Genomic DNA, 23,531 nt, shown 5'->3' with positions numbered 1-23,531 from the left:
GGTAACCGTTGGTTCCCAGCGTTTGCAGCTGAGGTAATTGCCTATCAACTTTTCTCCCTTTACGTGCACTTGTATGAGAGAGCCAAGATCGTATTCACAGGAGGATTTTGTAAGCTTTTCAATTGTAACTTCCAGCCATGTATGGAGAGAGTGAGAACCACATCTTTTATTTGGCAACCAGTAGGTAGCTGTCTTCTAATACCTGTTCTCATGGTTTTTCTTTCCCAGCATTGAACTAGTGATGATGATAATTCTGAATTGCTGTTATTACTACTGTCAAATTGGTTTGGGGTTTGTCCTGCAATAGTGTTTTCCCTGCTGTAGTACACCTGGAGTCCACTTGTCTGAATTTTGCAATTTTGGGAGAAGCTTGTCTTTGCTCATATATAAATTCTAAGACATTCAGTTCTTGTTTGCTACAGCATGCTCTTATTTATAGTTAGTATCACAGTGACATGCAGGATATCAAACAGAACTTGGATTCCTCTTGAGCTAGATGGGTTATACTCCTGCCCTTAAGATTTTACATTCTAAACTGAGAAGTTGGACAAATGATAGAAGGGAGAGGTGGCCCAAAATGTTGCTATAGGCCAGTAGTACATGAGTCTTTGATCGTTAGCATGCTGTACAGTGAATTTTCTTTCATCCTCAGTGTAGCCATTTGAGCAGAACAGCAAACATCTTGGCAGCCTCTTCTTTCGCAGAGTGTAGAAGTGATGAGGGCGAATAGATAGAGCAGTAAACATACTTTGATCCAGTATATCAAGCTGACCAAAAAAAAGTATCAGTAATTCAAATTCCTCACTGTAGGGTCTAAAAAGAATGTTAGTAAATAGGTCTGTGCATAGATGTAGTGAAAACTTTCTGATTTTTGGGTGAAATGTTGGGGTATTAATTCCTGCATTTTGCAAAAGGGACTCTGGTTGCATACTGATGTCTGAACAAAGTTATTTTTGTCCTGTTATGGTTTTTTTTGTGCTAGTACAGGCTGCTTCTTTGTATAATGTGCCAGTGCGTAAGCCTCCATATCGGGATACTCAGTTCACAGGCACAAAGATCTGTATCTAGCAAGAGAGCAGAAAGGGCTGGTTATATTCCTTTGGTACACCTGGTAGGTATGGATAGAATTCATTAACATAGTTTTGCTCAAAAGTGACACACCAGTCCGTGACAGCAAAAAGTGTTTGTTCGCGATGACAGTCATTCACTTACTGCTGGTTCAGAAGTCTTCCCTGAAGGAATTTTAATTGATCTGCACTTACCCAAAATAAATCAGAAACACTGCTGTATCCTAGAGATTAAAGCAAAAGAGGAGATATTGGAATACAGAGTATATGATTTTTAAGGTTTACTTTGAGATGAAACTTGAGACATGGAGATGCTGACCTGCATTTAGATAAGTGTTGAACTGAGTGGCAACACATGGATGAAGTTACAGACTCAAACACATGAGACCAGCGAACGACTTGAGAAGCAGAACCGTGCTTTGTAGCCCTCTGCCCCGGCTGCTTTGGGACTGTGGACCAGGGAGAGGAAGGCTACTGCTGCTTTACAGTAAGACTTTGCCTTTTTTTTTCTATGGTGATGCTATTTTGGAAAAGTCAATCAAATTTACTAAGCGTGTAGTAAAGGACAGAGAACCATGGGAGTTCGCTTCGCAGTTCAAAAGGATCTAGCCTGTACTTCAGGTGCGAGTGAGACTAGACTCCCTGTGTACCTGGTGGAATAATGCTGATTCTTGTGTGCTGAAAATAACAGTGTAAAATGAAAATAAGGATTTGTTAAAATAACACTAGCATAAATGAAAACAGAAGGAGACAAGACTGGTCAACCTAGTTCAGGCCAATGGTTCACCTAGGCTGTCCTTCATCTCCAGGGAAGGTTCTCTTCCAAGGTATCTCCACTCTTCCTTTTGACTCATGAAAACTCCTTGCATCAACAGCATCCTTGGGAAGAAGTCCACAGTTCCGTTACCCATTTTGTGGAGAAGCTTCCCCTGCTTTTTGTTTTGAACTTGAGTTTCACTAGGCGGTTCCAGAGTTCAAGGGATGGGGAACAGATTATATCTGTGCAACTTCTCCATCTTCAGGCTTTTGTAGTCTTCTATCATACCCTTCTGGTATCTTTTCCAGTTGCTATAGTTGTGATGTACTGAATTGTTCCGCATATGGAAATCATTCTAAGTCTTTGATAGTGTATATTTTCTTCTCTGAACCTTTGCTATTTAGTTCTGTTGTGTTGTGCTCTGTGCTGGACACTAGAGAGGAGCATGTTTTTCAAGATGGGGATTAATATAGTGGCAAATGCTATGTTATGCTTTGTTCTTTATTCCTTTTGTACTAATTTTTAACAGTTTATGGTTTTGACTCTGATGGAGTGGTGAGTTACGGTTTCATTGAGGTATCCATCATAAACCCCAGGTCTCACTTTCTGAGCGTAAGAAGTAGTGCAACAGAAAGCTGTTTTGTTCAAAGAAGATTCCAATTAGAATATTTATCAGTGAACTATGTTCAGCAAACTGGGATTGCCTATTTGAACCCTGCCAAAAGTATTCACAGTTTCTTTGTGGTGCAGTATAAATCATTAATAATAGGAAATTATCTTTCAATTTGTACACTTAGACTTTTTAAAGTAATATAATCTTGTTGTTATGAATCTCAGGAGTGGAGTAGGTGACTACTTTAAGAGTAGTGACTACTTCAGATGTTTCATACAAAGAAAGAAAGATGTAAAACGTGGAATTTCTTCCAAGGTACGCGGGGTGTGTGTGTAAGAATGCAGCCCTGTAAATGTACTGAAGCATGTATTAAAGAAGTGATCGTAATACCTTGCTATAAAACATGACATGGATGCTGACAATTACTGTATTCCTTTCTCTTCTTACCCTTAGATAATTTCAAGTGAAAGTTAAGGACCTTTTGTCCTTGTCTGCCGTAGAAGTGACAGACACTTCTGGAAGAAGGATCAGTTTGAGCAAAAAGGAAAAGACCGTCTGTTCCGACAGCACAGCAAGGTGACTGAGTGACTCCGAAGAAATGTAAGTGATTTATAACTAAACTGTGGCTGTGGCTGTTTCTGCTGTGGATTTATATGCTCTGTGGGAGGAATACAGTACCCACATCAGTACTTACGTAGATGTAAAATATGGATTAGGAAGAAATTTGGGGAGCATACAGAAAATACATACTCCTCCTATGTTTGTCTGATGGTGAGCTATACTATTTTTTTTTTCCAAATGGCAGTTGTTAATGGAAATTAAGTGCTGTAAGAATTGCAAACCTGTTTTTCTGCCTTTTTCTACTCATCTAGATCTGAGTTAATGTAGATAAGTAGAAACTAAGCAGCTAAATCTCAGTTAGTCACCTAAGATTCTGCTTACCCTCAGAAGAGAAGCAAGCATCTCCAGAGGCCAATCCAGCTCATCCCAAAAGTGATGCCTAGGGAATTCAGTATTACTCCTTGAGTAGCTTGTGCCTCTCCGTTGACAGCTTAGCTTTAGCCTGAGTGTTCAGTGAACACTTCAGCTTAGCACGTCTGCGTAAGAAGCAGTGCCAGCTTCTTTTCTCCTCCCCATATTGTCAGTCTTCCTCAGCATGTGTAGCTGTTCATACATTTGGAAAATGGATCTGCCTGAAAATAACTAATGATTTGTATGGTTTTGTTTTCAGCTGGGTTTATCCCAGCCTTCTCCCATATGGCTGTCCAAAGGCTGTGACTGGTACAAAGGGTGATGGGGGTGGGAATTAGCAGCCAAAAGTGTGGGGGAGCACATGATAGCTTCTTTTGGCAGCTGTGCTGTTTTTTGCAGCTTAAATTGCTTGGTGAGCTATAGTCTCAGACCTTGTAGATATTTTTAGTGCTCTGCCATTTATAAGAGTGGAAAAACTTCAGTGAGGCACCCTTACTTATTATCTAATGGGGAACTACTGTTTTGTTCTGCATTTCACACTGTGGTAGTGCAGGGTCTTTTATATCCTTTTCTAAATTAAAATTCTGATCTCCAAAACCAGGAAATGGTCACAAATGGCAAGCAAGTAAGCAGATGTCTTATAGTAATTTATAGTATAGGCATGATACTGTATAATTCATATTTACATACATAATTTCAGAATCTTAAAAATGCTAGCCTGATTTTGTATAGCACCAAGCATGATGTGTGGGTTGGGTGATACCGTATGATTAGCGGTTGGACTAATTTAGGCACAAGATCCTTGCCTCTCCTGAACAGTAAAATACTGAATAACATTTCATTCTCACATTAAACACTTGATGGGAGGATGTAAAGAAGACCGAGCCAGACTTTTCTCATTGGCCTCCAGTGGCAGGATGAGAGGCAATGCGTACAAATTGAATACAGAAAATTCAATTTAAATGTAATAAAAAAAAACTTCCTCACCTTGAGGATGGTCAAACACTGGAGCAGGTTGCCCAAAGAGGCTGCAGAGTCTCCATCCATGGAGATACTCAAAACCCAGTGGGACACGGTGACAAGCAGCCTACTACATCTGACCCTACCTGAGCAGAGATTTAGACTAGATGATCTCCTGAGGTCCCTTCCAGTCTCAACTTTTCTATGATTCTGGGAATACGTATAGGTAAGCAAAATCAGACAAGATTTTTCTATTTTATTTTATGATATTTTAAATTTTCTTTTTAAAAAATTATTTTTCCTATTTTGATGTATTTCGCTATTCAGTTTAGGCTTTTACTTAAGTATTGGCTGAAGATGAGGGATGATAGCAGTTGCAAGCTTTCTAGAATGTGTTAAATTTTATTTAAAGACTTGTGAATATAACTACGAAAATCACATTGAAGTCTGTGAAAATATTTTTTAGCTATGAATTAGCACCATAATTCATGTGATGTGGACAATCACATGATAGGGATTTTGGATGTTTAAAATTAGTATCTTTTCACTTGATCCATGGAAAGGAAGGCACATTTTTAGTATCATTTTGTGTTTGGAAAAAAAAAGACAAAACTAGGGACAAAGCCTTGGAGGAGAGATCCATTAATCCACCATAGAAATAGCTGTCTTCCTGAAATTTTGTCAGACCTATAAAGCGGCCTAACAATTTCATTGTAAGCTCTGTTCTCGGGTGCTCACAAATGGCCATTCTGGGACAGTCTGTAATTCAAGCAGGTGCCAATGGAAGCATATAAAAACTGGGGAAATGTACAATGATACATCACAATATAGTCTTCCATCTTCTAGGAATGTGTGATTCAGGGGCTTCCTTGTGTTTTGAAATATTTAGGGAAAAGGGAACTAGCTCTTTAACTGTCGGTTTTCTTGATTTTCAACTTTTATTAGTTTGGCAGACGTTTTCTGTCCACAGATTTGCTATAGGCTGAATGTCTCTGCAACAGCTTCCATGAGGTGGGCATATCATTTCTGAAAATGGAAAAAAAAATGTTCTAAAAAAAGATCTAGGAACTCTCTGCTTTCCTTTTGAGCAAGGACTTGAAATTTGAGAGAGAAGCTTTAATGGGTTATAAGATGTGCCTTTTGCCATGCCTCTGAACGTCTGTCCTTATTCCACTGAATTATAAGCTTTTGAAAATTGCTGCTTACTCATAATCAGAAGAGGCATATTACTTTGTCAGCATATTCTCAAAATATTCTCTGTGTATTCTTAAGCTCCTAGAAATGATTGAGTCTGTCCTGTCTTGGAGATCAAACACTGTATGACATTTCAAATGTACAGATCCCCTGTTATTTTCACAAAAGGGTCTTCTTTTTTGAATTTTTCTGGGACAGTGTATTTTGATTTTTATGCTTGTTGAGAATTCTGTTTTTCTGTATCTTATGCTTACTTTTCTCAAACACTCTGGGAAGATGTCAAGAGTGGGATTAATTTCCCCTGACATTAGCCATCTAAAAGCGTAGGTGTTGTAAATCTGAGCTGATCACTATAGGCTTCTATAGTCAGTGAAGAGAGCTGGAGACTTCCAGGGGAGGATTCCCGTAGCCTCTTTTTATGTCTGTCTTGAGATGATTCATCCTTTGGAGATGCCTGTTTCTTGTCACTGAAAATAAAAGAAGCCTAAGGTGACCAGCGCAAATTTAGACATCTAATTTTTCTATTAAATGTTAAGACAGAGAGATTCCATCTCATGTGAGAGACTTAAGAGGCAGGAATGTTACTGCTGACATTGATAAAAATGTCCTGCTTTCACATGAGTAAACAAAATTCTTTTTGAAATTATTTCTTTGTGGTTATGTTGATACGTGGGAGCTTATTAAAATGACATTTTCCATATTGCTTAGACATTGTGTGTAACTATTAAAAAAATGCTCTTCAAATGCCATTTTAATATTAACTATGAAATATCAATAGATTTTGAATTTTATTTTATTTTTTCTCTAGATTGAGAAAAGCAAATGTTTTAACTCTATGTTGTTACTTAATTTCTAGTAAGTAGTAAAAGTGATGTATCATGAGATTCTAGCATTGCTTCTTTAGTATTGCTTGCAATAAAAGACTGAATGAAAAAATCTGATGCTAATATAAGAGATGAAAATATGCTTTTAGGTAATTTTTAGAAGTAAGTAATTAAATGACTTTCCAATTTGAAAAAGATTGCTCTGCTGTCAACTAATATTGATAATGTTTTCTATTAAATGAGATTGTGATGAAATACTATTTCCTATTTTTATTGAAGTGTTCTAGATTTCTTCAGTAATTTGAGCTGCTGTCTCTGTTTGAGTAATAGCAATGACATTGCCTGACAGAGGATGATAACATGCCACCTTCCTCAGTTCCAGTGTTGAAGGATACGGGCTGGATGTGGGGAGCACTTTCTTGCCATGAAGGAGTTGAACAGGTCTAAAAGGCACTAGAAGGAACATACAAAGTTCCTATTTGCTTTTTAGTTAAAATATAGGCATATGATAAAGAAATTGTACTGTAACTCACTATTAGATGTCATTTTGTGGCTAATTGCCATGTATTTGAATGATGACCTTGGATGGCTAAACTTACCTGAATTATTTCATATGTGTCTTTAACATCACTGTTACCAAACTGTGGACTACAGTAGAATATTCTTCAAAGATGGTCTCAGTATTATTTTTATCTTATTGTAGGAGAAATGCATATGGTTGCTTAATGTAAGCAGTATTTTTGTACTTCCACTTATGGCTGATTGGTTAACTTTGTTAAGGTGTAACAAATTTTTCTTTCAGTTTTAATTTTATTTTGAATATTACTTTTTTTTTTGTATCTGGGATGTTCCTTTCATTTTGTTTCCATCATTTCATTGTTATTTAAAATGTACCTTTAGAACATTTACTTACATTAGTAAGTATTGCGTAGCAGTGGGGTGTGTGTATAATAGCATAAAACTACAGAGAATACCCGACTCCTGGAATCTGCATTCAACCTGAGGAAGGGATTTATTTTCTTAAAAGGAGTTCTTGCAAATTGGCCTAAAGAAAGTGCTTAGGGAAGGGAAGTGATCTCATGTTAATAATTGTTAGGTGTATATTTTTTTTTCTCTCTCTCTAGTGTTTGCACAAAATAACATTCAGCAGTGTTTGTGTCTCAGTATCGACATCAGTGTGCTGTAAACGTGAACAAAATATTTCCCTTAGAAACACTGTCATGTCAGTCCTTGCTGGCCAAGGTTCTCACTGGTAAGTATGCAGAACTTCACTGAGGCTGACAAGCTGGGTCTTTATGTAGTTGATAGAAGTTTTATAGGCTTGATTTTTTTTTCACAATTGTCTGGCTTTATTTGAGTGGGATTTCTAATATTCCTATCCTTCTGCTACTTTAAGAATGTTTAGTTTTGAATGGCATTTTATACATCACAAAATATATCTATAATAAAACATATTTAATATAAGTTAATATATAAATTTAATATAGAAAAATTATGAAAATAAAAAATATATACAATATAATATATTTATATATCACAAAAATCCACCAAAAAGACCCTAGTTCTGAGAAAATGAGAAGGGCGGTTCAGCCAAGGTGCCACTAAACAGAGGAGGTTTGAGCAGTGAAGAACTGTGTGTATTTGTGTTGATCTATGAATTTTATTGTATTATTGACATTTTGTTCTGACCATGTTAGAGGGTTCCAAAGGAGGAGATCCTACAGGCTGAGAATGTTTGGGTCCAGCGAATGAATCTGGATATAGAAACCTGATGAGTATCCATTAGAAAGACCCCCTTAATGACTGCAACAAAATTAACAGAGCAAATGTTTTCCACAGCACAGGCATCTACATCAGTAGTTGTTTTTTTATAATAGAAGATTCCACATGGGGTGAATCCCATTCCATGTAGGTAGTGAATAAAATTCCTATCACATTGTTGATCTGACACAAAATTTAAAGGCCACCTAATTTCAGATAGAAAAAAGGGAAAGATGTTTCAAATGTTGCACGCGTTTTTAGAAAATATAAATTGATATTTTTTGCTAAAACTACCTATGTGCTGTGCATCCTTCCTCTCATCACAAGCAGGCAAGAGAGGAAGGAAAACTTTTTACCAGTGTACCTTCATCTCTTCAGCCTATGTAAGCTCTCTCTTCTCCGCTGGATTTTGGATGGTTGGATTCCTGCATTACTTGGTTGAGAGCACCCATTAATTGGACCTTATGCTCATTCTGACTGTCAGTTTTCTTCGTTTTCTACTTCGTGAGAAATGGAGTTGTGTTAGTTTAACATGAGATATCTTTGCTGTTGATACAAAGAAGTGAAAGATGGGAGACAGACTGAATACGGATGCTGACTAAGCAGACTTTTGCTGAAACGGCAGTTTTATAGACTCTGGTGTCCTCCTGCCTGCAGTTGCAGTTCCCTGGCATTGAGCCGTTCACGACTTGGAAACGGTGTGAAACATGCATTTGTAGCAGAGCACAGTATTCTTCATATAAGATCAGTAAATGTTTTTGTAGGATTACTGTCTGTTGGTAAACAGCTGCCGTGTTATGCTTCAGAGGTAGGAGCATTTGAATGATAATGAAGGGATTCTTGTATACAGTTAACAAAGCATGGTGAGATCCTTTGGGGCGTAAGTCATGACATACATAATAATGGTAATAATACACTGCATTTCATCTGAGGATTTCAAAGAACTTTATAAAAAACCTAACTTGTTAGGTGGGCTGAATACAGAAATAACGTATTGTTTTTGCTGTATGTCGGTTACCGTGCCTGTGCCGCGCACAAATAATTCAGGAAGCTTCAGTCATATGTGTCCTGATCAATATTTTGACACAGAGATGTTAAAGCATGGAGAAATGGATTCACTTGGTACAAGCGAACAGTAACTCCAACACAAGCATCCCAGCCCCAAAGTCATCCAGAATGTCTGGCTGCTTGCAGCGATGATTGGCTCAGGCTGCTGGGTGTCTTTGGATTCTGCCACTGAATTCTGTGCATCCCCTGCGCCATGGAGGGATTGTGCCCGGACCTTGACTGTGCTCTGTGATGAATATGGGGTTTTGACTGCTTTGCATGAAGAGTTCACTTCAGATACCTGGAATGAATACTGTCATCACTTGCTGTTGTACGATTTGAAGCGCTGTGTAAGATTATGGAAAGTAACACCGTGCAAACACAGTGCAGTTGGAACCTGGCCATTTAGAGTAACAATTTCCTCAGTTCTGATGTGCTGATATAGGTATATGTCAGAAAACCAGCATGTTTATATGTGTTAAAATCATTGGTACGAGATACATTAAACACAGACAGCTTTTCAAGGGCAAGACAGTAGTTGAACAAACACTGTAGGTGTGAAGTATAACAGCAGAAACCATCTGTTGTGTAGTGTATTTTGATGAAAAGATCCATGATGGAAACCAAAGCTAATTAAATGGTTATTCCGCAGTGCAGTTCACGGCTTTTAAAATAATCTTATTTAGAAAATTGGTTTGGAGAGAGCTGTAAAAGACGCTTTGGTTTTTGCCCCATTCGCGCTGCTGCCTATTTAAGGCCTTCTTTTCTACGTCATTGCTAAGGGGAGTTCACTTGCCTCTTGTCCCTTTTGTCAAAGAAGATATCAATAGTATCTTAAAAGTATTCTTTAGTGTTTTTGCTATTCTAGACCTCATATTTTGCAGTATTGAAATATAAAATTGCTTCTCTCCTTTATCTGTAGCAACAAATGAAACCATGTAGGTTCTCACTGACACAATTTTGGCTAAAATCATGTTTTTAAATAGAAACTAAGTAAGGGTTATGCTAATAGAATCTCATTTGTAATTTAAACTGCAGCTGTTAACATTCAATAATGGAGCCATACATCAAGGAGTTTTCTGCAAAAACAGAAAAATACTAATTCTTCATCCTCAGATCTGCAAATCCAGACTGATGGGATTTCAGCCCTTCATCTTTTAGTGACAGGCAGCAGCATCAGTGGAATAAAACTAAAATGTGATCCCCTTTCTCTCCACCTCCTTCCCCTAATTTTACTCTGACAGAGAAAGAAACACAGTTTTAGCTGGTATCTTTGCTCAGGGGAAAAAGTGGTCTGTCATGAGGTCTTTTAGGGAGAAAGCTCTTCAGTGGAGCAGTTAAATGGTATTTGGATTCTCAGGGTGCATCTTATACCTGTATTTTTGCAAGGTATGATAAGTGATTTCTGAGACAGTTATTGAGAGCAGAATCGAGGTCATCAACCTTTCCCCAAGAGGTCATTATCTCTCATTTCTTGTTTCTGATGAAAGTGTTGAACATGGGGGAGATGGACTCCAGATGAACTATCTGAAACTGTGCAGTCTCACGTGAGCAATCCCCAGCCGTATGTTAGTAAAAGATGTACTCCTATTTTTTCAACTGCAAAAATCAGTGACTCTGATAAATTTTTACTAGATGAATTTTAATTGATTTTGCAATAATTTAGTGCATGCATGTTGAAGTTTATCATTCTAAATCCCCTAACATGCATACATTACTGTAAAGTCCTCTAAAATTTATGATGAAATAGAAGCCTTTGGGTATTTCAAAGTTGAGACCTCTTGTGTCTTTGGAGAAATTTGGTTTGAAGCCCTACAGCTAAATTCCAAAGCTCTTCATTGTCTGCAAATGAGTTGCTCCTGTATCACAGTTGACTTATGAAGCTGAATCTCTGAGTATGGCTCGAATACTCAGTTGTCTGAAGAGCTAAAAGATATAAATCTGCCACAGCAAAATAAGTCTTTACAAACTGTCATACAAAACAAAAATAATGTTGTCTTATACCTAGAACAGAAAATGGTTGTCATCTTAGCATTAATAGGCTTTGGTTGCATCTCCGTTAGTATTTGAGTTCAAGTCAGGACTGCACTTCAGAAGTATCAGGATAAACTAGCTTCCCTTTGAAGCTAAACAAGGGAAAGTACTCCAAAAATGGATGAAAAGTATGCAGTAGTACAACATAAAATGTCACGTGACATGAGTTTAAAGTTCTTGGCTATAGGTGTTCTGCTCTACAAGGCCATTTTTTTTGGGCTCCACTGTTTCCTAATGTAGAAGCTTTCTTAGTTAAATAAGACCATAAATGTCCTTGTAATGAAAAAGTCTGTGAAAAAAAGCCCCTTCCTTATCTGTGAATAATGCAGAATTTCCACTTTTTGCTCAGATAGTGGATCAGAGTCTGTAGCTACAGAGGTCTCTTCCGGAATTAAAATATTTTAAATGTTCACATTTACTTATATGACCACTGGACTATTTTTATTTTGTATATTTAAAACTGTACTGAAGCAGTTGTTGTTTTTATCTAGTCTATTTCTGTTAAAATTATCCTTGAAAGGGTCGTGTTTTGAATTTTTGATCTCACCTTTTCTATTCATGTTTCTAAGGGAAACTTTAAACAGATGACTTCAGGAAGAGAACTAGATAATCTGTGGAGGGCTGTCCTTTTCAGCTCCCTTTTCTATGATTGTATGATAAATGAAGCAATAATGAAGTTATTGCTTTTTATTGATACTTAGGGAAAAAAAATGGAAACCAATAGTAAAAAGCCAAAAGTTTATAATCATAGAATCATTACAGTTAGTAAGGACTCTTAAAGGCCATCTAGTCCAACCCCCCTGCAAGGAGCAGGGACATCCCCAACCAGATCAGGTTGCTCCGGGCCCCATCCAACCTGGCCTTGAATGTTTCCAGGGATGGGGCATCGACCACCTCTCTGGGCAACCTGTTGCAGTGCTCCACTGCCCTCATTGTAAAAATGTTTTTCCTAATATCTAATCTGAATCTACCTCCCTCTGTTTTAAAACCATTACCCCTTGTACTGTCACAACAGGCCCTGCTGAAGAGATTCTCCCAGTCTTTCCTATAAGCCCCCTTCAGGTACTGGAAGGCCTCTATATGGTCTCCCTGGAGCCTCCTCTTCTCCAGGCTGACCAGTCCCATCTCTCTCAGCCTGTCCTCATAAGAGAGGTGCTCCAGCCCTCTGACCATCTTCGTGGCCTCCTCTGGACCCTCTCCAACAGGTCCATGTCATTCTTATGTTGGGGGCTCCAGAGCTGGATGCAGTACTCTAGGTGGGGTCTCATGAGAGCGGAGTAGATCATAATCTTCTGTCATCTTCTGTTTTGTAATAAATTGTGGCATGTGTGTGTATGTATGTGTATACACACGTATATGTATATTATGCTGAATTTAGTATGCTGCATAGTAAAGAGTATTGCTGATAGCAGCAATATTGGTGAGCTGGTTCATTGAACAGGGCATCGGTTGTCGTACATACTACTCTCCTCATTGCTTGTAAGATGAAGCATTTAGTCTGCTTTTCTTAATAGAACCTCACTGCTTTGTGCCCAGGTTTCTCATCTTCTTGTGCACGTTTCTAGTATTTTTCTATCCTAGTCAGTGTTTGTAAATGAGATTGCTGTATGCTGGTATCTTTAGTTCTTCATTGGACACTTAACCATGATTTATGAGCTCTTAGTTATGAAAGTCTTTGCTCTTGGCCCATCAGCCAATATTTTGTTTCCAGGAGACTATGTATGGCACTGACTTAATGACTTGCCCATTCTCCTGCTCTTCAAACTAAGTCAGTCGATAGTTACTTCAGTAGCATACTATGAAACAGTAAGATGATACTTCTGTAAGTGCCAAAGGTAAAAAAACCCAGTACCATGTTCAGGAATTACTCAAAAGCCAACAATTCTGTCCCCTGCAGCTTGCTATTTTGAGAATTTAAAATTCTGCACAGTTTTGCATTATTTTTTAAGTAGTCATACTGACTCAAATAGCTGAAAATTTTTTATTTTTGTGCTCATAGGTGAAACTGAGTATCATGGGATGAAAGGAAATAGGCAGTTTGATAATATATATTAAAGAGACTAAGGAAAAGGAGAAAAAAAAGAGTTGGTAGCAACTTAGGGAAAAAAAATTGAGACTAATTGAACGACAGGAAAGCATTAGTTATGAAATGCCCATTAACTCTCAGCAGTATTACACCAGCCACTATAGGGTGGTGTAGTCAGATATTTCAACCATCAACTGATTTAATTAGTCAGAAGGTAAAGGTATAAAGAAAATGGAAAAGCTGATAAAATTGACTTTATAATGCTTTGCACAATGTTGTAATTGCTCACCAGGCTCACTGTAAACACAAACGCTTGCTAGATAGCTATAGGAACACTCTCAGACATTCACATTTTCAACATGTGGAAAATACGACATGTAGTAAATTTTTTTCATATTGAAAAGTATTTCATTCATTGATGGATACAGCACTTTCATTGACATGGCTTATGATTCCTGTAAAAATAATTTTGAAAAAATTGCAGATGCGTGTATTCAGTGACTTTGATTGTCATGCAGAGGTCTGGCAAATGTGAGTTCTTAAGTGTACTCTGAAGATGGACAGCTTTACCTTTATTCAATTCCTAAGAATCAGCAACATGACTCTGACCTGCTATTTACTATCTGTCATCTGAATTTGAAGATTAAAAAACCCCAAGCACTGGTAATTTTTCTCAGTTGCATCTATGGCACTGATGTTTCACTTAATGCTCCACTCACTCTTGGAATTAAAAATGAGATATCCTTTAGAGTGGAACACAGACAATTCCCTTCCTAGGCTGTAGGAAACACTGAAGGCCTGAACTAGGAAGTTCGTGAAGGAGAAGGACCTTTACCTCTCAAGTTTGTATGTTTAAGATTGCTTTACTCTGAAAGCTTTTTCTGCTCAGTCCAGACCTGTCTGAAAGGCTGGTGGGGGAAGGAAATAGAGTGACTTAAGTTCACCGCACACTTTTTAAAAAGGTATATCAGGCTAGAAAATGAATGGGGGACACCACCATCCTGAAGAATTAAAGTCCTGAAGCATTGTGTGCTTCTGTATGTTAACATAATGCTTCTTAAATCTGGCTTGTATACTGGCTCTGTTTTTAATACTTCCTATTGCATTCCCACCCAGAGATCACATTTGCTGCTGTTGTTGCAGATGTCAAATTTCGTCATTTCTTGATTGCTGTAAGTTGGTGGTGAAATACTACAAATTTGGCTTGCTTCATCATCAGCCATTGCTTAAAGGTACGAACAGGGTGCTGTGAAGGCAGTGGTGACTATCTTGTGTTTCTGTTACATCTCTTTCTGTGAAGCTGAATGCTGGCCAGGTTTAGCACCAAGGGAATCCTCTCCATTACTTGCGTTGACTTTCCTGGTGTGGCAGGGTTTTTTCCATGCCTGTGTTCCATCAAGTGAAAGTATTGTGTCAAGGGAAGCATGTGAATAGTGCTTAAGTAGCTACCTGATTTGTGGACAAAACCAGGCAGAATTATGCCTGAAGAAACAAAAATATTTCTAAAAATTAGATCCTGAATGTTGGTTCAAAGGTTGTGTCCTTTGGAAGGATTTGAAGCCGTTTAGGTGCTTATGTTGCTCTAGGGACTTCGAGTGCTGTGAGGTTTTAAGGAAAGCTAAGTATTCCAGGAAGTTTAAGAGCTTATGGAGTCGTAAATATTTAAGATGATTTAAAAGGTTATGTCCTCTTTAGTATTTGAGTTGGATTAAGTGCTTATATTGCCTTAAGGACTTTTTCCTTTTTTTTTGCCCTAAGAGGAACCTAGGAAATTAAATGCAAAAATCCTATAGGTGCAATGTTTGGGCTGCATTTGAGAAATACAATATTCTAGGTATCAACAGCAGGAGTAACTTGACTGCCGAGCATATGCATCAAAGATGGACAGAACAAAGGGGAGTGTCTAGGAAATAGCTGGGTATGAAATCCAGAAGCAGTAGTTTTTAATACCTTGACAGCCAATGCGTTGGGAAAACATTCTTTATTTCTCCTGCCTGTTCTGTATGATCTGATAAAGAACATCAAATAGATAATCAGGGTAGGATCAGATTGGGAAATGCAGGGAAATAATTTCATCTTAGAAAGCTAAAGACCGTCTTTAATTCAATATGTAGGAAAATAGGAAGCTGTTTAATTTCATTTTGTAGTTTTGCTGATATTTTACCTCAAATAATAAGGAGTAACAAACATATCTATGTCTCAATAGCTTATCTTTTCTAAGTTATATCAATTTATGTATTTATTCTTGAATCAGATCAAGTTGCTCAGAGCTCCGTCCAACCTGATCTTGAATATTTCCAGGAATGGGGCATCCACCACCTCTCTAGCCAACCTATTCTGGTGTTCCACCACCCTCAGTGTGAAAATTTTTTTTTCTGATGTCTGATCTGAATCTACCTGCAGAGCAACGTAGGTGGGAAGAATGAGAGGTCTTCCAGATGGCCACATGCCCCTAACAAGTTCACTAACAATATCCCAGCAAGCCGAAATATCCTGTCAGTTATGCCATTAGCACTCCAATGCTGGTAGTAGTGCTGACTCACTTTGTCCCAGCCGTTTTGATCAGGAATCACCAACAGTTGGTAATGCAGTGTGTTCCAATGGTGAGATGGTCAGGACTGAGCATCTAACATCTTCCAGGCTTTGTCCGTGGCCCTTTCTTACGTATCACTTAATGCAGAGTTGAGAAAAATCTGATGGAGAAAGACAATTAAGAAGAAAATGGGTTGTACCTCAAAACATAGGTCTAAGTGTGATGCGCTGATTGAGCTATTGTTGCTGTATGTTGTTGCCATACAATCAGATGATTAGATGTTTTAAACTGGGCTTGGGGTAATCGTGAGTTCAGCTGCTTCAGAACTTACTCAAGGTTCTTAATAACTCTTCAAAATTCTTAAAATATGTTTTTATATGTGTACATCTTTAATTAAATGTTTACTTTTGGTAAAGCCCATGAGGAAGGACTCCCAATGTTTTCCTGTCTTCCTCTCTCTCTCAAACTTAGCATCATCTGAGAATTTTAAAGGGACAGTTTCTACACGGATGACCATTTCACTCTGCAAGTTATGAAAGAAAACAGCCAGTGCACTAGACCAGGAAGGACTCCTGTTGAGCTCTGTTCATCATACCCTTCTTTTATTACTAGTTTCTACATCAAATTTTTGAACACATTTTGTATTTACCTTAAAATAGTATAATTTAGTGTTTGGTTCCTTAGCTGCTTTTTATGAGTCATCCATTTCTTTTTATGTGTCATCCACTGCTTCTTTCCCATTCACAAACTATTTTTCTATTAATTGAGAAATTTAATTGACTTGCCAGATTTTGCTCATGACAAAATTGTATTGGCATGTATTTATTTTCTTGTAGCACAAAAGAAAACAAATTTTTTGGTCTTGTTTTGCTCAAGGATATTCCAGGAACTGAAACTAATTGGACAGGTCTGTCATTCCTTACCTGCTCTTTTTTTCACCTTTTAAAGGCAAGCACTGGATTTTTCCCTTCTCATTGTAGAACTCCATCCATCCTCTAAAAGTTCTGAAAAATCACTAATGACTCTAAGATAATTTCAATTCAATTAATTCTCTTAGAGTCCCTTGCATGGCAGTTAACTGTCCTGCCTATTGAGGCAATGCAGCTGTTTGTGGGAATAAAGGGGTAGGAACCTTAGTCACTGGATTGATTTGAGTTAAAAATAAGTTTCAAAAATATAGATTATTTTAAACTATTATAATTTCACTGATTTAGTTTTAAGCAGCTACAAATGACAAGTTAATAAAATTCTAGTGCAGTCTGGCATTCCAGGCGTTGGATTTTGGCATTCTTCAACTGGCTTTGCAGCACAAGCCAGCATCATGTTCTTACCTCTCCTAAGTATGAGCTTGGTTAGGGTCAGCTGATCTGACAGCATCTAACTTATTGAAGTGTCTCTTCATCAGTTTTCCCTGTTCTATTAAAGTTTTTTTATCCCTTTTGTCATTGGTTTTAACTATCACATTGTTCTTGCACTTTATATCAAAGACTAAGCAAAATACATTTGTCTTTATATCTTCTGCGAATAGCCTGCTCTACTCGTTCTTGAGTTTTCTGATTACTATTAAGGAATGCAAAAAATATGCTTTCTTGCTGCTAATTCAATTTTTTGGAAGTTACATTCTGCTTTCTGTTTTTGCCCTTCTGACTTTGTATTGCCATGTTTTTCTCTCATGCATACTTGTGTTTGTTGATCTGTACTCTCCTTAAGTTGCAGGTCCTTGAGTTTGTGATATAGCCGTTTTCAACATGGACTTAGTTTGCTCTTATGCCTTAAATGTTATTCCTTTATGGAACTGTCAGCTCTCTTGAACTCTTTATTTCTTCCCTTTGAGCTACCTTTCACAGGATCTTGGCCACCAATTCGTTTATCCAAGTCCTCTTTTGTAATCACCATTGACTTTATTCTTCTCCCTTCTCCCTCCCTTCCTTAGAAATAGGAATTCACTCATGTGGTGGTTACTTTCAACCGAGCTGCTCTCGATTGTCACATTTCCAGTGAGTTCTCAAAGGTTGAAATACAGTCTAAAACATTTTTTGCTTTGTTTATTTTCCTCAGTTTCTGTACTGGAAAATGGTTGCCAACACATTTCCAGATAGCTTATGTCCTGCTGCCTCCTTTCCTAAAAGATGACCGAGTAGTTAAGGTTGCTTGTTACTGCCAAGTTCTGCTGATGCTTGTAAACTGCTTGATCACAAAAAAAAAAATCTCATTCATATGATCTTTTTTCCTAAGGAGAGGAAGGACAGTATTGCTGTGTGGCAAAGAAAGAAGTGTGCTGGATGTACAGGCAGCCAAATGTCCGCGAAGATGTGAATTTATCCTTTTATACTACATTGGTAAACAGACTGAATTTCAACTTATGGCTCTTGTGGCCACATCTGAAAAAAAAAACCCAGCCTTTTGGAAAATCAGAGATGGTGCCAGAAACAATTATGAAAGTGATTTAAGAGCTTGAAAATTGCCTTGCAGTGAAATATTTAAGGAGATCAGTCTGTTTACCTTATCAAAAAGATGTTTGAGAAGTGACTTAATTACAGCATACCTTCACAGGGAGAAAATATCTGGTGCTCTAAAGAGCTCTTTAATCTAGTACAGAAAAAGCATGACATGAAACAATTGTTTTAGCTAAAACAGAATTTATTCTTCAATGAACTGCAAGTGTTTGGGCTCAAAAATAAGGTAAATGTGTGAAATTTTACATTCTCTGATATTATAGGGAATCGGACTTGATGATCTAATGGTCCTTTCTGACCTTAAATTCTCTTTAATTCATGAATCTTCTCAACTTTGGCTGTTCTTCTGCAGAACACATGGCCCTCTTCTTGACAACCTTGACAGCCCGCAGAAGAGAAATGCACTTGGACTGGGAGGGACTCGTAGGATAAGATAAAAAACGAGCAGTGGAGGGGAGATTTCCTTTTGAACTAACTATGGTTCATTATGGGGGATCTGATTTCTAAAGGCATTTTCTAAATTTGTGACTGGTTTCCATTTTCTTATTCCAGGAGGAGGGCCCCTTCCAGAAACTGTTAGTCTTGGTGGTTCATTTATTCTTTGATTTTATAGTTCTGCCCTCTGGCTGAGATAAGTTGCTTATTTGTCCAGCTTCTAGTGGGCTTTGACTTTTTTTCTTTAAGAAAAATTCGGAAAGACGATACAAGACTTGATATCTGGAATGCAGAGGCCATTAGTGAATTCCTTTATCATAGCTCCTAGTAAAAGATGGGAGTTCTCTTTCTGGTGATTGTCTTTTACAGTTACAGTTAACAAAAAAAGTTAACTCACTTCAGTCAGAACTACATTCACTAGCTGTAACCCAGTGCAGTGCTGCTGATTGGGTTATTTTTATTTACTTACAGGAATCCTGGAATTTAAGGAAATAAAACATTCTTATTAGGAGATTACAGGCACTTGCAACACAAATGTTCTAACTCAGAAACCATCATAAACCCTTTTTTCCTTCCTCAAGGATTAACATTTGGGCTTTGAAATGTGCCTTAGGCTGAAGTTTGGCATTAAAACCCTCTACACAAGAGCAGATTTTTTTTTGTCAGATTTCTTTTAATCAGTCATGTTTTAGGAAGTGCAAAAGACAGACAGCATTACACTAATGCTTCTATGTGGATCCACAGGTTTGAAATTTTTGTGTCAAGAGAGGAATGATTGGTATTAGGCAAATTTCTAGTAAGTTCGGGGAAACCTTCACGAGGAACAGATTATCCCATGTTTTCTTTCCACGTCTTTCTTGTATTTCCCACATAAACAATATATGGAAGCATGTTTAGGTGTAAACACTTCCTAACTTGGTGGCATCTGGGTATCTAGATTGACCTCAGCAATTGTATGTTTAAAAGATCTAGAAACAAGCTTGTTACATCTTGAAAATGAGGCATCACTACTCTTATGCAAATCACTAATAAAGTGCTTTTCTTCACAACAATTGAATTTATGATGCCTATCCTATGATTATTTTCAACAAACCTTTCTATTAATTTTGCTCTTGTAAATCCTGACATTTGCTTGCTTTATTGGTAAAAGAGTAGTAAGACTAAGAGATGTTCCACTTCGTTTGCTTGAAAAAAGCTAACAATATCGAAGGTAAATTAGTGATTTTTGAATTGTTTTTAACAGATGTTAGAAACTGATCAAGAAATAGAGTATGCTTTTGTTTATTTTGCTGTGTTTGTAAGTGTCTGCTTTGATGGTAGATTTTTCTGTTTTTCAGCTTTTTATACAACTTTTAGAAATGAACAATTGTGTCTCTTTTGCAACAGGAACTGCCTAGCTCTGGTGCCTCCCAAAGTGCAAACTTCTCACTCATGATGTCTTGCGTGTACTTTAGGTTTTGTTGCTTTTTACATGGAATGCTTTTAAAAACCCCTGAACGTACTTATTGTTTTGCTTTCTGCTGTCCTGCTGAAAAGATCAACAAGGAGAAAGAGTGCCACTGCACTCTTTAATTCAAAATTCATTGCACTTTCTCCATTACAAGTTTTGCTTGCATTGGCTTGATTTACCATGAACTTGGAGACCACATCCTTCTTAATGTCATTATGTTCATCACTGGCAGTTCTGTGGTCTGCTCTTTGGTGTTTATATAAGCCGTGTTAACACTGAAGCTTGACCAAGATTCACTTACCACAAAGACAGTTAAAAAAAAAAAAGAAAGAAAGAAGATATATTCTGTTTTTAAAATAGCAAACATGTCCATGTTTAATGCAAACAAGCAAATAGCATCCAGGGGCTGGCAAGGTGTTCAGTGGAGTGTTGCCTGTCCCAAAGCAGTACTCGTTGTCTCTCTTAGAGTTATAAAATAAAAGTAATGTGTCACAGTTGAGGACATCCCTTTTATAGCATCTATAGAAACTCAGGGATAGCATGTGACAGTACACCGCTGACCAGCTTCCTTGGTGAGTCGGTGGCTTATGGCACGTTCATCTTGCCCTGCTGAGGAGCTGTATCTTGCTGCTGCTGAAAAGCGAACGTGTCCATGTGTCCTGTCACCTGCAGGAGCTCAGTGCGAGAAGGGCTGCTGCCTGTCAGTGACCCGTGCCTTCATCGCATCTTGCCTGTGTGCAAGACAGGCCTGTTGTCCTTCTGAATGCAGATGTTTGCCTAAAGTACAACAATATGGTGCTGTTAAAAAAACCCCACAGTGCGACAGAATGCTGTGTGCTGCTTCACTTTGAGCAGTGGCACAAAATACATTTGAAAAACGTAAGGATTTTGTCTGCCATGGTGCTATTGCAGCATATCCTTTTATATCCTCATTTTTTTTCTTAATGCATGAATTAAATGGCTTTCTTCCCCAGCTCTCTTGTAGGAACATCTCTTTGGGGTACTGACTTTAATTTCCTTTGCTTTGCAGAGCCACTTTGCAGCTTGGAAGTGCTGTGCCTAACATACTATGGTCCAGTTTCTGTTGTTCTTTGTGCCAGAGGGCATGACTGAGAATGTCTTTTTGCCTGTGCAGCTTAAATGTGGCTAAAATAAAGATGTGGTACAGGCAGGATGATTCAGGTATTTAGTCTCCTTATGTACTTGACAAAAATGTCATTGCTTCTGCAGACTGAGAAGGATTTCCTATAGATGCAGCAACCAACTGGAGATGCTAGACACAGGGTTTTATTCTAATTCTTGGTCCTTACTGAAGCTGAAGGAACTGTAAGCGTATTAAATGCCTTCATCTGGCCTATACTGTCCATGTGATCAAGCGAAAGCATCAGGCTCCTTTTCCTTTGATCTCCTTCTGGATCCCGTATTTCATTTGTTGTTTTTTTTTGGTTTGGGTTTGTTTTTTTTTTCCCCAGTGCGGTTGCTCACCTTCATTTGGTATCAGTTAAGGACTGCATTTGGAGGGCACATGCATCTGGACAATTTCACTGCTTGTATCTTCAGAGGCTTTCATGGGATATGACTGAACCCGCTCAAGTGGAGGAGGAGAAACCCAAAGGCGGAGTTGGTCTCCCTGGGTAGGACTGCTTGCAGGTACCGTCTCCTCCTGCTTTGAAACAAGATATTGTGGCCATCTTAACGTGTGGGTGTGGGCGAGGGATCCTGGACAAGACCTAGGAGCTTAGGTCTGCTTTGGGAATTAGTTGGCATATAGATAGTGCTCCACCTCATGTCTGAATTGTAATGAAGTTTACACTGGAACTAAATAACTTGCTCTCTAAAGCAAGGCACTTCTGCAATCCAAACAAAAATGACTGTTTTGAATTTAGGCATCTTCATGGTTGGGTAACGTTTATTTCAGATGTGGAAACTTTTATTTAAGGGCAGTTGGTTTCACCTTAATGTCGTCTTTAGCTTAAAAATCTCAGATATAGCTGAAGTCAGTAATAAAAGTCATGTTACTGAGGATGTCTGTATTCAGTGAGTAAAGTTTGAGTGCTTTCAGTTCAGCAAGTTGAATACATCTGTGTTCAAAACCAAGTAGTTCTCATTAGAACTACAGATGCATATGAGATCATCTAGACTGCTGTGCTTGTATTCTGTAATATGTCCACCAAGGTACCTTTTAGTATGTGGATGTTTGTAGGAACACTAGATACAGCAGTGTAGGTTAAGCAAAAAAGTGGGAAGTGAACTATGCATTTTCAAGCTTCTGTTGTTCTCTCAGTGCTCTTTGGTGCTTCTGATGTAAGTTGTGTTTGTTTGGTTTTTTTTCTTTTAAAAAGGCTAAAGGATAAAAAGTCATTCTTGAGAGGACTCCTTCCACTTAGTCCTTTGATTCTTTCCGTAGAAATATAATTGTAAGAGCACCAAGGAAAGAGTGGCACTCTTTGAGATCTGACTGGTGTTCATTTGTATCAATTGTTTACAAAAGTTGATAGATGCAATGTACAGCTTCTGTGGGTAAATCCTCCTTTAAATTTTATTTTTCTACAGCTGTTCTCACAGCTGTGAAAAAAATGATGCAACACTTCCATAACATTAAATTGGAGAAATAATTGCACTTGGCAGTTTTTGTTTGCAGCAATGCACGAAAGGCTGAAGGCTTTTGTACAGTTCAAAGAGCACATTCCACAGATCTAGCAGTCGTCGGTTGCCCGCAGGGATCATTTGAATTTTCAAGGGAAAAAAAGCATCAGAGTAATGCCCAGACCATTTGGTTGTATACTCTCAGCTCTCTCTTTTTAACTTCCACCTGTATTAAAAGTTATTTGAAAATAAGCCATATACCAATGTGGCATACCATAATGTCAGTTAAAAGATTTTTTGTCAAATTTCGTTGCTTGTGGTTCTTTCTTGTTGATGCTTAGTAATATAGAGATTAATATGAAAAGTAAGATAACAAAAAACGAGGAATGACATTGTTCAAACACGTAGCAATGGTGGAAGTAGATAACAGCAAAGGGAAATCCCTTTATACATTGGGATCCTGAAGTTATTTGTCAGCTTATTGCATTAGCCAAATTGTACAAGATGCTCTGTGTTGCTTCGCTGTAGGAGAGCCCCGGTCAAAAAGGTAAACCCTCTCATCTGGTGTGCCAAGCCTGGAAAACGTGCCAGCTCCTGTATCACACTTGCAGCCCCGTCACTCTCCGCAAATGTGTTGACTGTCACTGTGTGTCTGCTGAAAGCTTCTGCTTATCTAACAGGAGGCGATGTGAATATTTTTACGCTATGTACCCTAATAGGATTTTTGGTGAAATATTCTGTGGTGTTTCTCAGAGAGAAAATCTTTTTTTCTATTGCTAGGTGATTATCTTTATTTGTTCTGGCTGTGGGTTGTTG

General features: G+C 38.0%; 1 protein-coding gene across 2 annotated transcripts in view; it reads left to right on the top strand.

Moving 5' to 3' along the window:
• The window catches only part of FOXP2 (forkhead box P2), a 429,772-nt gene that overhangs the window by 61,173 nt on the left and 345,068 nt on the right, over positions 1-23,531 (top strand). For both annotated transcript variants that reach the window (XM_086747588.1, XM_086747580.1), the window contains exon 2: positions 2,891-3,037. The gene's annotated coding sequence lies outside the window, so the exon portion shown is untranslated. The remainder of the gene's footprint in view (positions 1-2,890; positions 3,038-23,531) is intronic.

Source organism: Chlamydotis macqueenii, chromosome 1 (assembly GCF_036417535.1).
Source record: "Chlamydotis macqueenii isolate bChlMac1 chromosome 1, bChlMac1.mat, whole genome shotgun sequence".
NCBI classification, from domain to species: Eukaryota; Metazoa; Chordata; class Aves; order Otidiformes; family Otididae; genus Chlamydotis; species Chlamydotis macqueenii.
Note: the sequence above shows the minus strand (reverse complement) of the source record. Positions and strands in the feature narration are given on the sequence as shown.